This window comes from Cornus florida, unplaced genomic scaffold, assembly GCF_030987335.1.
Source record: "Cornus florida cultivar Cherokee Brave unplaced genomic scaffold, ASM3098733v1 CherokeeBrave_3.0.0_Hap2_Chr04, whole genome shotgun sequence".
Classification (NCBI taxonomy): Eukaryota; Viridiplantae; Streptophyta; class Magnoliopsida; order Cornales; family Cornaceae; genus Cornus; species Cornus florida.
Window position 1 is genome coordinate 91,197,549 of NW_026775574.1, and position 11,980 is coordinate 91,209,528.

Here is an 11,980-nt window from a genome sequence, read left to right on the forward strand (position 1 = left end):
GACATTCGTGGGGATCAGGTTGTAGCCAAAGAGTGTTATTCCGTCGCACTAAAGTATGCTGGGAAAGGGAAGGCGCCCGTTCGATCGGCAAGCCCCAGATAGCAATTACAGGAACCTCCGCCCAAGCAGAACAGGGTGGAGGAGTCAGTTGACTTGACCGAAGAGCCCCTTCTGGATGTGCAGATCGATCAGTCCAGGCCAGAGCGAACTACCAGAGTAGGAATAAGACTGACCAGGGAAGAGCAGCAAGAGCTAATTGACTTCTTGTCTCACAATACCGATGTATTTGCATGGAGTCACCTAGACATGCCTGGAATTAATCCCTCCGTATCCTGTCATTCCTTGAATGTCAATCCCAATTTCAAACCAGTAAAACAGAAGCAACGAAGATTTGCTCCAGAACGCAACCAAATCATAGCCGAGGAAGTTGATAGGCTGCTTGATGCGGGATTTATCAGAGAAGTACACTACCCTGATTGGCTGTCCAACGTCGTTGTCGTGCATAAGAAGAATGGGAAATGGCGAGTATGCATTGATTTCACCAATTTGAACAAAGCCTGTCCAAAGGATAGCTTCCCGCTGCCAAAGATTGATCAAATGGTGGATGCCACCACCGGGTATGAGCGTTTAACCTTTCTGGACGCTTATTCAGGTTATAATCAGATCCCTATGGACCCGGCAGATGAAGAAAAAACTTCTTTTGTAACCGAGCGAGGGACATACTGCTACAAAGTTATGCCTTTCGGACTAAAGAACGCGGGAGCAACTTATCAAAGACTTGTTAGCAAAATTTTCAAGGATCAAATAGGAAAGATTGTGGAAGCCTATATTGATGATATGGTGGTAAAGAGTAGGAAGAAGGATGATCATCTGAAACATCTGCAAGATATATTTGATGTGCTGAGGCGATATAGGATGAGGCTCAATCCAACCAAGTGCTCGTTCGGTGTGAGTTTCGGTCAGTTTTTGGGACACGTGGTCAACCGCAGAGGCATCGAAGTTAGCCCCGCTCAAGCAGAGGCTTTGATTAAGAATGCCGAGCCAAAGACGATCAGAGAGGTGCAAGCCCTCACAGGACGAATAGCTGCATTAAGTAGATTCATTTCTAAGTTGTCAGACCGCTGCAAGCCGTTCTTTGACACGATTCGGAGTCATGGAAGACAGGTCTGGGGAGATGAGCAACGACAAGCATTGACCCATTTGAAGGAATATATGCAGAATCCACCAGTCCTGTCAGCCCCGGATCCAGAAGAAAAGTTATTTTTGTATCTTGTAGTATCTAGTGTTGCGACAAATGCCGTTCTGATTCGTTGCAAGGAAGGGGTGTAACACCCGGTATTTTATGTCAGTAAAACAATGACCGAGGCAAAACGAAAATACTCGAAGGCCGAACGGGTGATAGTTGCACTTGTAAACGCAAATAGAAAGTTGAGGCATTATTTCGAATCCCACCCTATAGCTGTTCTAACAACTTTTCCAATCAGAGTGCTTATGCACAAGCCAGAACTCTCGAGCAGAATGACAAAGTGGGCCATAGAGTTAAGTTCATTTGACATAACATATGAGCCGAGAACAGCTGTCAAAGGACAAGCGGTAGCCGATTTCCTGCTAGAATGTGACTCTGAGGATATGGAAGAAGACCTTAGGTGCGGCTCTTGGAAACTTTATGTAGATGGCTCCTCTAACCAGATGGGGGCTGGAATTGGGGTTAAACTGCAAACCCCAGAGGGTACTTCTTTGAGTCAAGCACTCAGACTTGAGTTCCGAGCCACCAATAATGAAGCGGAATACGAGGCGTTGCTGAACGGGTTAAAGTTGGCCAGAGAGCTACAGGTCAGAAGTTTGACTGTTTATAGTGACTCATAGTTGATTGTTCGGCAGGTAAATGGTGAGTACGCGACCAAGGATGACACGATAGAGGCATATCATTCTGCCGTTCTGCATAAAGCCAAGGACTTTGTAAAGATTGAATTTATACAGTTACCGAGGGAACAGAACGCAGATGCGGACCGGTTAGCATGTAGTGCTTCGAGTTCTGGCGAGATATTGGCGAGGGTGATTCCAATAGGAATACTGACCCAGCCATCTATTTTTTAAGAACCTTTGGACTCTAACCCTTGGCAAGTCAATGTCATACCGTATGAACCGAGTTGGATTGACCCCATCATCACTTGTATTCGAGATGGCGTTTTGCCTATGCAAAGGGATGAAGCTAGGAAAATAAAAAAGAATGCTGCAAAATACGCCATCGTGCATAACCAGCTGTACAGAAGGTCCTACTCTGGCCCATACTTGAAGTGTGTCACCCCCGCAGAGTCGCAGCAGGTATTGCGAGCTATTCATGAAGGCGTATGTGGCAATCATTCTGGGGGAAGATCGTTAGCGCATAAAGCAATGACACAAGGGTATTTCTGGCCGAACATGTCATGAGATGCGGAGGAGTTCTCTCGAAGGTGCGATAAATGCCAACGATATGGACCATTGATCCACCAACCACCTGAGGAATTGCACGTAATGGCCTCGCCATGGCCTTTCGCGCAATGGGGGATGGATGTGGTCGGCCCTCTGCCAATGGCAAGAGCTCAGAACAAGTATGTGTTACTGGCCACGGATTACTTCACTAAGTGGGTGGAAGCAGAACCATATCCAAGCGTGACTCAGACTCATATGAGACGATTTATTTGGAGCAATATTATCTGCCGTTTCGGCGTTCCAAGGTCAATAGTCATAGATAATGGCACGAACCTCGACAGCAAGCAAGTAAGAGAGCTGCTGGAGGAGTATGGAATTAATCAGAAGTTGGCTGCAGTAAGTCATCCTCAGGCCAATGGATAAGCAGAAATTACAAACAGAACAATTTTCGCCTGCATTAAGAAGAAGCTAGAGGACCATAAAGGGAAGTGGTTGGATGAGCTCCCAAACGTCCTATGGGCTTACAGAACCACCCCAAGGCGGCCGACTAGGAAGAGCCCATTTGCAATGGCATATGGTACCGAGGCGGTTATACCGGTTGAGCACTTGGTCCCAACTATCAGAAGCTTAGCATGGAGTCGAGATCAGAACGACAGAATGTTAAGATTGAACCTCGATATGATAGACGAAAGGAGGGACGCTGCAGCAATAAGGTTAGCATCATACCAGCAAGTATTGGCGAATAGTCACAACAAAAGAGTGAAACACAGAGATTTTGCCCCTGGCGATCTGGTTCTGAAAAGAAAGGTGGGGATAGTAAAAAAAATGATGCCACCCTGGGAAGGCCCATACAGAATTGCAGAAGTCATAGGCAAGGGAGCATATACGTTAGAGACCATGGCGGGAAAATTGGTCAGCAAGCCCTGGAATGCCACGTCTCTGAAGAGGTACTACCAATAAAAGCTAAGTTTCGGCTTTATTGGGTGTTGTTTGTTGTCAATCAAGTACGTATGAATGTGCAAATTCCTGAAATTTATAAAAATAACTTTCCTCTTCAATGGGTTTTTAAAAAAAAAATGAAAAGCCAAGTGGCAAGTGGCACTATAAGCCGAACGCCAGGCACTTGCCATAAACACGCACACGACAAAGTTAATATAAAAAAAAAAAAAAAAAAAAAAAAAAAAAAAAAAAAGAAGAAAAGGTATATATATATTGAAAATGGGTTTGAACAGAGCGTAACACAAAGGAAAAAGAGAAAAAAGAGTTCTGTCATCTCATTCATGATAAGCATTGGAGTTACAAAAAATGAAGTATTCAAGTCACATTGTTACAAAAAAGTATGGAATCGAAGAATCTGGAGGAGTCCTAGCTAGCTGCCCCAGTACCGACAGCCTCCTGGTTGTGCCGATCCGCCTCCTCGGTCCCGTCAGCCATCTCACCCTCACGAGGTGGGGAATCAAGATGAATAACAGAGTCATTCTACTCGGGGCCAACGTCAGCAGTGACTATGGGAGATACCACAGTTGACGAATGAGGAGCGGTTAGAGGCTGAACGGTAGGAGGAGCTGTAGTGATCCTAGAGGAAGCAATATCCTAACATTCATCAAATATGTGCTCCGCTTCGGTGGGTTCTGGGTCAACATAGACCCCCAGAGGATCAATCCCTAAATCCTTATCGACCTCATCTGGAGTTGAGCTGGTCTGTCCCTCAGCCGGAACTCAGTCGGAGAAACCTTCTCGGAATCCCTGAGCATATCTAAGAGCTCCGACTCTTGAGAACCGAGCATGAAGAGCCAGCATCCCACCGTTCACTCTGCTGATGGTATCAATCAGAGCAGTACGCTCGTCCAGAGCTCTCTTCTCAAAAGCCATCCGAGCAGACTGTTCATCAGCCAGAAGGCGCTGGAGCTCTGCCTTTTCGTCTCTGATTGAATCACGTTCAGTCTGCCAGACACTCTTCTTAAGCTGGAGGGCATCCTTCTCATCCTGAAGAGAGTCATTTTCCTTCTTCAAGACATCTCTTTCTTGTTCGGTTTTTTCAAGCCGAGCCAATACCTCGGTATTCTTGCTGGCGAGAAGGTCGTTTTCCTTATTGGCCTCCTCCAGTCTATCAGAGAACTTACGGGCCCTGGCGTTCCCTATTTCCACCTGCTTCTACATAGCCATCATACCGAACAAAGTCTGCATAGATATACATTAATAATGGTTAAACCGATAGTCTGGTCGGACGAAGGCAAGACCAAATAGTATGAGAGGATTCATGAGTTGGAAAATAAAAGTCACCTCCATGGCAGATTGGGGAAAGCGGCTGAACACATCCTTTTGGGATAGACCTTTCGCCACCTCAAGGTCTTTCGGAGTCCACATGCTCCTATAATACGCCATGGCGGTCTGGCCATCCTTTAGCATGGTCTCGTTCGGCTTCACGAACGTCCCATCCGTTCGGGTGTACCGAGGAGCCCATGGTGGTAAAGTGGGAAGAGAAGGGGAAGCTGAAGCAAAAGCAGAGGCACCAGCTGCAACAGGCCCGGAGGGGGCAGGAGCTCTGACTGGGCGATGCAAGAGAGCACTCGGCCCAGAGACCCGGGTCCTTCTTATAAGAGGTTCCTCCTCAGGGTCGACTCCACCGTCAGGATGAGGCCTTTTGCCTCGTTCTTTGTCCCGAGCGCCCCCAGCGGCAGCAGGAGCAGTAGTGATTTGTGGAGACGCGCTCGGGTTGGTAGCAGGGGTGCTGACAACAGAATCAATAGCCACCGTGCTCGGGATGGTGTCAGAGATGGTGGCTGAGGAAGAGGTTGATGCAGGAGAGGAGGTTGCTCCAGCAGCAGAAATGGCTGGGGGAGTATTTTTCTTCCTACCAAAGGATGGAATCTGAAGCCTGCTCATGGTATAGCCGAAGGATGAGAGCGCTAGAAGGTTGTCTGAAGTGAGGAGGTTTGAGCAAGAAGGAATATCGTTCAGAACGTATTTCTTCAAGTAATTACTCCTATCCCTGCAAACACTGTAGCTCAAGTCATCACAAGGTATGCCTAAGGAGCGACATAAGAAAGTACAAAAGCGAGGAACGCATGTTTCGCAGGGACAATCCTTTTTATGAGATTTGAATTTCTTATATGAGGAAATAGAACAGACGCCAAAGGCGCTCGGGATTGGGTAATCCTCTGCAACCGGCGAAGACCAGGCCCCACTAATGCCCACAATGTTATCCCTCCAACCCTTTTCAGATTTGATTGTGTCCGTACATATGGACATCTTGTCGATCGGGTAGAGGTGGTAGAAGGGCTCGTTAGTTCGGATCTTACTGACCTTATAACACAGAAGGAGATCTATGAGGTCAAGGTCCAGACTTCTGTCAGGAATCAATAGTAGCATAACGGATATGATTCTAAAGAAATTGGGGTTTACCTGCAGGGGGGATATCCCCAGTCTATTGAAGACATAATTAAAGAAGGGATGCAGAGGGAACCTAACGACATTCAGTTGAAGGTTTGAAAATAAAACTTCGCCGTGAAGGAGGCCGGCACCGGTCATAATATTAACATCCTTAGGGCAAACCCTAACTTGGATGTTGTCAGGAAGTCTAAGTCTCATACGAAGAACATCTAGATCTACAACCATGGTGGAAGTGATTGAAGGATCTAAAAGGGTAAAAAGAAGCCTGCCGAAAGTAAAAAGGAACAAAACTAACCTCTGAGGTAGAAAGCAACAAAGAGCACTGCAAGACCGCTGGAAGAATGACTCTTGAAGGATTTCACTGGAAGAAATTTAGCACTGTTCTAAAAAGATGAACGAGAGATTTGACTGATGATGGAGACGGTAAAAAGGCATGAAGTGGTATTCTAGAGCCTTATAAAGGCGAGGGGGACCCGAGGGCCGAAGCGTCAGGAAGGCGAGAAATTCATCGAGCCCCGGAACATTGATTCTGGATCTGACCGTCCGTTCCCCCATGTGGGTTTCTCGAGCCGTCAACGTCATGATGAGACGCCTTCAATAATTACCCCTTATTAAACAAGGGGTAATTATGGGGGCAGTTGAGGAGGCCCGAAGTGACATGGGCCGGATATGACTTGCAAACGCGACATCCGGTCCGTACAGATGGGTCAGGCCCATAGAAAGACACTGCCATATGGGCCGAACGCGAATAAGCCCGTCAAAGATGACCAGAACTCATAGAGGAACGGGCCTAGATCCAGCAGTCCATCGACATTTGTAAATATCTATAAATAGGAGAAGTAATGGATAGAGTGGGGGGAGATATTTTTGGTTGAAAGGCAAGAAGTCTAGAGAGAGAAAGGGAGGAGGAATTTCTTGCATCTTCAATATATATTATTATTATTTAATAGTATAATTGATAAGATTCTTTTATGCTGATATACTATTTTTTAATTACCAATTATCTTTAGGTAATATATATATCTCATAAACCACATTAGTTTTACATTTGAAAATCAGCTTATCTCTACTCAAAAGAATCAGTGTGAATTTATGTCTCTGTATATAATTGATATATAGTATAAATTGCATCAATTTTTGTGCTTTTCGCTGCAATGCTACAAACTACCAAAAATAAATTAATAAATAAAATAAAAATCAAAAGAATTTTTTTTTTTGTTAAATAAAAAAACTAAAAAAATCTTCCGTTTTACCTTTCCTCAAAGCAAACGAATTACCCATCATATCTAATTGCTTTTTATTATTCTTAGCATCTAATACATTGCTTTGAGATATGGAATTTTCTTCTCTCTGAGAAGTGTCACGAAACTATGGAAGATTCAAAATAGGGGAGCCTGATTTATTCTGATCCCCATGATTAAATCACAATCATTGTGAATTTATACATGAAGAAATGCATTATGGAGTTTTAACAACGCACACCTAGTTGCTTTGATTGAATTCTTCCAATGACGTGCAATGATTTTGCTACTTATTCAATTTTTCATTTCTGTTTTTCACAAAAGATATTCGAAATCAGTTTGTTTGAAACCTTGAAGCATGATACGAATAGACTGACCTCCTCCAAGTGCAACACCAGCAATCCCTCCAAATGACACCCTCGTAAAATAATGTTTGAATTACGAATAGACTGATACATCTTAAATCAGTCCACTATCCTCAGTCGGTGTCATTCCAATAAGTACCTACCAACCCGAAATCCTCCGTCCGAGCCATAGTGGCATTACAGTGATCTTTACCTACCACAACCTCACGAATCCCCCAAAACATTCACAACCACCATTCTTATAGCGTTGTAAAAAAAAACCCCTACCTAGCGTAGAACATATCCAACTAATCATTGTAAATTATTGGACTCGTATTGGTAGTTTAACTATCCCTCCCCAAGTAGCATACCATATTGATGCATATCCAGGTCCAATAGGTTGGCTAGAAGTTTGTATCTCTACCCAATCCTATAGCCCTATATCCCCAAATCCTAGCGCATTTAGCGCTATTATTCCATGTTATTACAATAATAGTTGGCCAACATACTTGTGCCCCAACTAAACCCTAATCCAAATCCTGAACCAATTAACAAAAATGAAACACGTAACAACAAAATGCAACACAAAATAACAAAAAAAAAAAAAAAACAAACACATAGATACATACATACAATAAAACAACCAAAATATAATTTCTACTTAAAATATCCTCCATTCCAGAGAAGAAAACCTCCTTTGAACTCAAGTTCCCAAATTATGTCACAAAAGTTCATTTCTTAGTTTCATTGGTAATCATCCAAACTTGAAACCTATCTGTAACCATAGCTTAAAAGCAACATTCTTTTGCCTAAGCAAATACCAAAGGCTTACCCCTTATCCTCCTCATACGCGGAATGCAAACCGTCTATCGCGGCTTTGCAAAGCAACTTATAATGTCACAGCCTAATCCCCATACTCTTCTGAACGTGAGATAAAATTACATCCTTGTTCTGATAAGAACTCCATCCGATTCCCAAACTCCTAAAAAAAATAATAATAATAATACTTCTCAATTAACTCTTTAAGACATGATACGAAAATTCATCCAACTGTAGATTGGCTCACACCAACGCTACCAGTATCTTTCACTATACTGCAGGTGAATGAGAGCACCCTCGTGCGATCCTTCATCTTTAAGCTTCAATATCCTCTTTCTAGGAGACGCTGATATCTCCTCCCTTAGGATCCTTTTCAGAATCTTACTCTTCGCTTCTCTCCTTTTTGAGATCATCTGAAGTTGTGTTGGCCCCGTTATACGGTGACATAACAACTACACCTTAATCCGTTCTTAGCGTATACTTCCTAAATAATGCATACCTCGAAACTACCTTCGATCCCAGGTTCTGCTTCTGGCAAAGAACTCGACATCGTACTCCTTTACGCCGTTGGGTCCGTATCGTTTTCGCCGTGAACCCCATCCTCTTCCTAGTGTCAACCATTTTGTTTCTACAGAATTCAATTGACATCAACTTCTCCTAACGAACCGCAAATAGAGTATAACGAATCCTAATATGGCTCTAAGTTTTTAAGAGACGCAACGCGGAAGTCTTATAATGAAAACACTCCTAAGGACACTAGAATCTGGAGTGTTCTGATACCAACTGTGATACCCCCGGATCTCCGGATATAGGTTGGCCAGGCCCACGCCCGATTACCCGAGGATATCAAATCAATTAGCAATTAACGAATATAGAATAAAAAAATATGATTAACAAGAATGATTAAAAACGTTGAAAGAACTAAAACGATAAACCAATAATTGAAACCTCAAAATAAAAATTTCCATTGATAAATAAAAATATTCTAATACAACTGATCCTCCACGAATACAAATCGTTCTCCAATTTATACAACTCGAGAATCCATCTAGTGGAACCCTAAAAATATCCCACTGAACTCAAAAGACTAGAAATAAAACTCAAGTCCACAACATGAAATAAAATCCTATGTCATCAGTGGAGTGAATAACTGTATCTGCTCAGTACGATCCAGCTCTAGGCCTGGAACTGACGAACACCTGTTAAAATAAGAGTGGGTTAGGCCTACGTGCAAATTCTTCTCTAACTGCAATCCAAATAGTGACCCGATACGCAGATACACCCTAGATATCTCAACAATATCTATATAGTCCGAAATAGATAAATATATATCCACACTATAGGACTCTCACTAAACTATGCTGAAGGTCTCAACATGAATAGAAGGCAACATGCAATACGCACCTGAGTGGGCATGACTACCTAAGCCTAACAGGGTATACCTCAACCAACATATTTAGCTACGCATCTTACTATATATACGCACCCTAACCAACGAGTCTGAGACTCAAGCTCATCTCATGGTACCATAAAAATATATTTAAAATCCATTCATATCCATCCACAGGAAATCCCATAAATCGTTCGGCTTATTCAACCGCACAGACTTATATAAGAGATCCAATAAGTTGTTCAGCTTATTCAACTGCACAGACTTAAATAAGAGATCCAATAAGTCGTTCAGCTTATTCAACTACACAGACAAAAATAAGAGATCCAATAAGTCGTTCAGCTTATTCAACTGCACAGATTTAAATATAAGGGGAATTATGTTTTTATAACTCTTACCCTTATTCCAAAATAAGTAGGACTGAGTATGTTGAATCAGTTTGTCCCTAGTATGCCACCATCCCATACCGGTGCATACAATCCACAAAATCCATATAATTGATTGAACCGGTAAAACTGTTCACCAATTAAAATCCATAAGGTAGGAATTAACGTTTTGAGCTAAATCATACCTAGTATGTCACCGTCCCATACCGGTGCATACAATCCTCCATATCCATGTAAATTACAACATATAAATAATAAGTAAGTAATTTACAGTCCAAAACTATTCCAAATAATTGCAGAAGAGTATTTAATATTTCAGCAATTTAAATCCAAAATCATGTAAATTACAACTGATACATAACAGTTTAGCAATTTACAATCCAAAACCAAAATCCAAAAAATTGCAGAAGAGTTTTTAGTATTTCAGCAATTTAAATCCAAGAGTTAACCCATGTATTGTTTAACAGTTTATCAACTAGCATCCAGAGCATAAATAGATCAGTTTTAGTAAATCAACAACTCTATCGTGCAATTTAAAAAGTTTTAAAATCATAATATTGTCCAAAAATTTGCTAAACTTAATTCTAAATTACTTCTAGCAATTTAGTTCCTTTTATCCGTCAAAAGCAAGCTAGGTTGCATACTTGTATACTGTATTATTGTTCTTGCACCGAGCCATAAACTCTGCTATGAGTCCAATTTTTTAATTAAAAGACTCCCTCATGCATCTAAAATTTAATTTAGAATCGTGTTATAGCACCCTAAATTGTCAAATTAAAATTAGACAATTTATTTCCTTCCAGCCGTTAACCGTAGGCAAAATTGTTAATTAGCGCACTTTTAATTCTATTAAAACAAAGGGGTATATTATGCAATTCAAGACAATAATGTTTTGGAAACCCTATTAAAGTTTTAAAACTGTTTAGAAACCCCAAGTGCCCAAAAAGTAGCTTAAAAAGTCACAGTACGCATTAAATTGAGTAGAGCTTGCTCTTGGAAAATTAGAGCAGGCTCTAATCAGCCTAGAGCCGGCTTAGAGGAGTTTAGAGCCTGCTCTTATTGAGGTAGAGCCTGCTCTACTCTTTCTAGAGCTGTCTCTACTAATGGGAAAGCCGAATTCCTCCCCCTCTGAGAGCTTCAGTCCGTTTCTGCTTCATTTCAGTCCGTTTGCTCTGTCTCTGGACCATTCTTACCACTCTGTTGATTTCTAAAACTCATCTTAAGAGTCTTATAACACCCTAGTAACATTCCCATGATTCGTTTACAGAATTTGTTACCGAAACAAAACATGCTTTAGGAACAAAACTGAAACTATTTTGCAAAATCAGTTCCATTCCAATCCCCTCTGTTCCTCTTCACTACTGAACTTAGGAGTCTTATCTAATCCCAGTAGCATCCCAATCATTCATTTACAGTTGTTGAAAAAAAATACAGTAACTAAAATTCCAACAGAATTTACACGCTTTAAGAAAACAAAACTAAAACAGACTTGCACGAATTGTAACAGATTTAATTTCAACAACAAACAGACCATCAATATAGCATATATTATCCATGTAAATTCCAGTTCCTGGTTAATTAAACCCTAGAGACTATCTAGGTGCACAGAACACAAGCCAAAGGGAATAAGGAAGAAAAGAACTTGCCTTTCGGTTTCGGTTTGAAACCTTTCAACGTCGTCTTCTTCCTAGAATTTTCGGCGATCGTGACCACCGTCAAGGATTCCTCTGCTCTGGTTTTAACCCTCAAATAGCTCTCACGCTTCATCCTTAGTTCGGCTTACAATCCTTGGCTTAAACCCTACCTTCCTCTCCTTTAGTTTTTTCCTTAAACTCTCTGTTTCACTTTCTGTATATTCACTATTCGTGAATAAGGTTTATGCTTACAACCCTAAGCAGACCCTTATTGCTTTATTTATAGGCTTAGGAAAAGATATTAACCCTAATTCTACTTTAATCGTAGAGACGGAAATCAACAATTCCTTACATTTCTAAG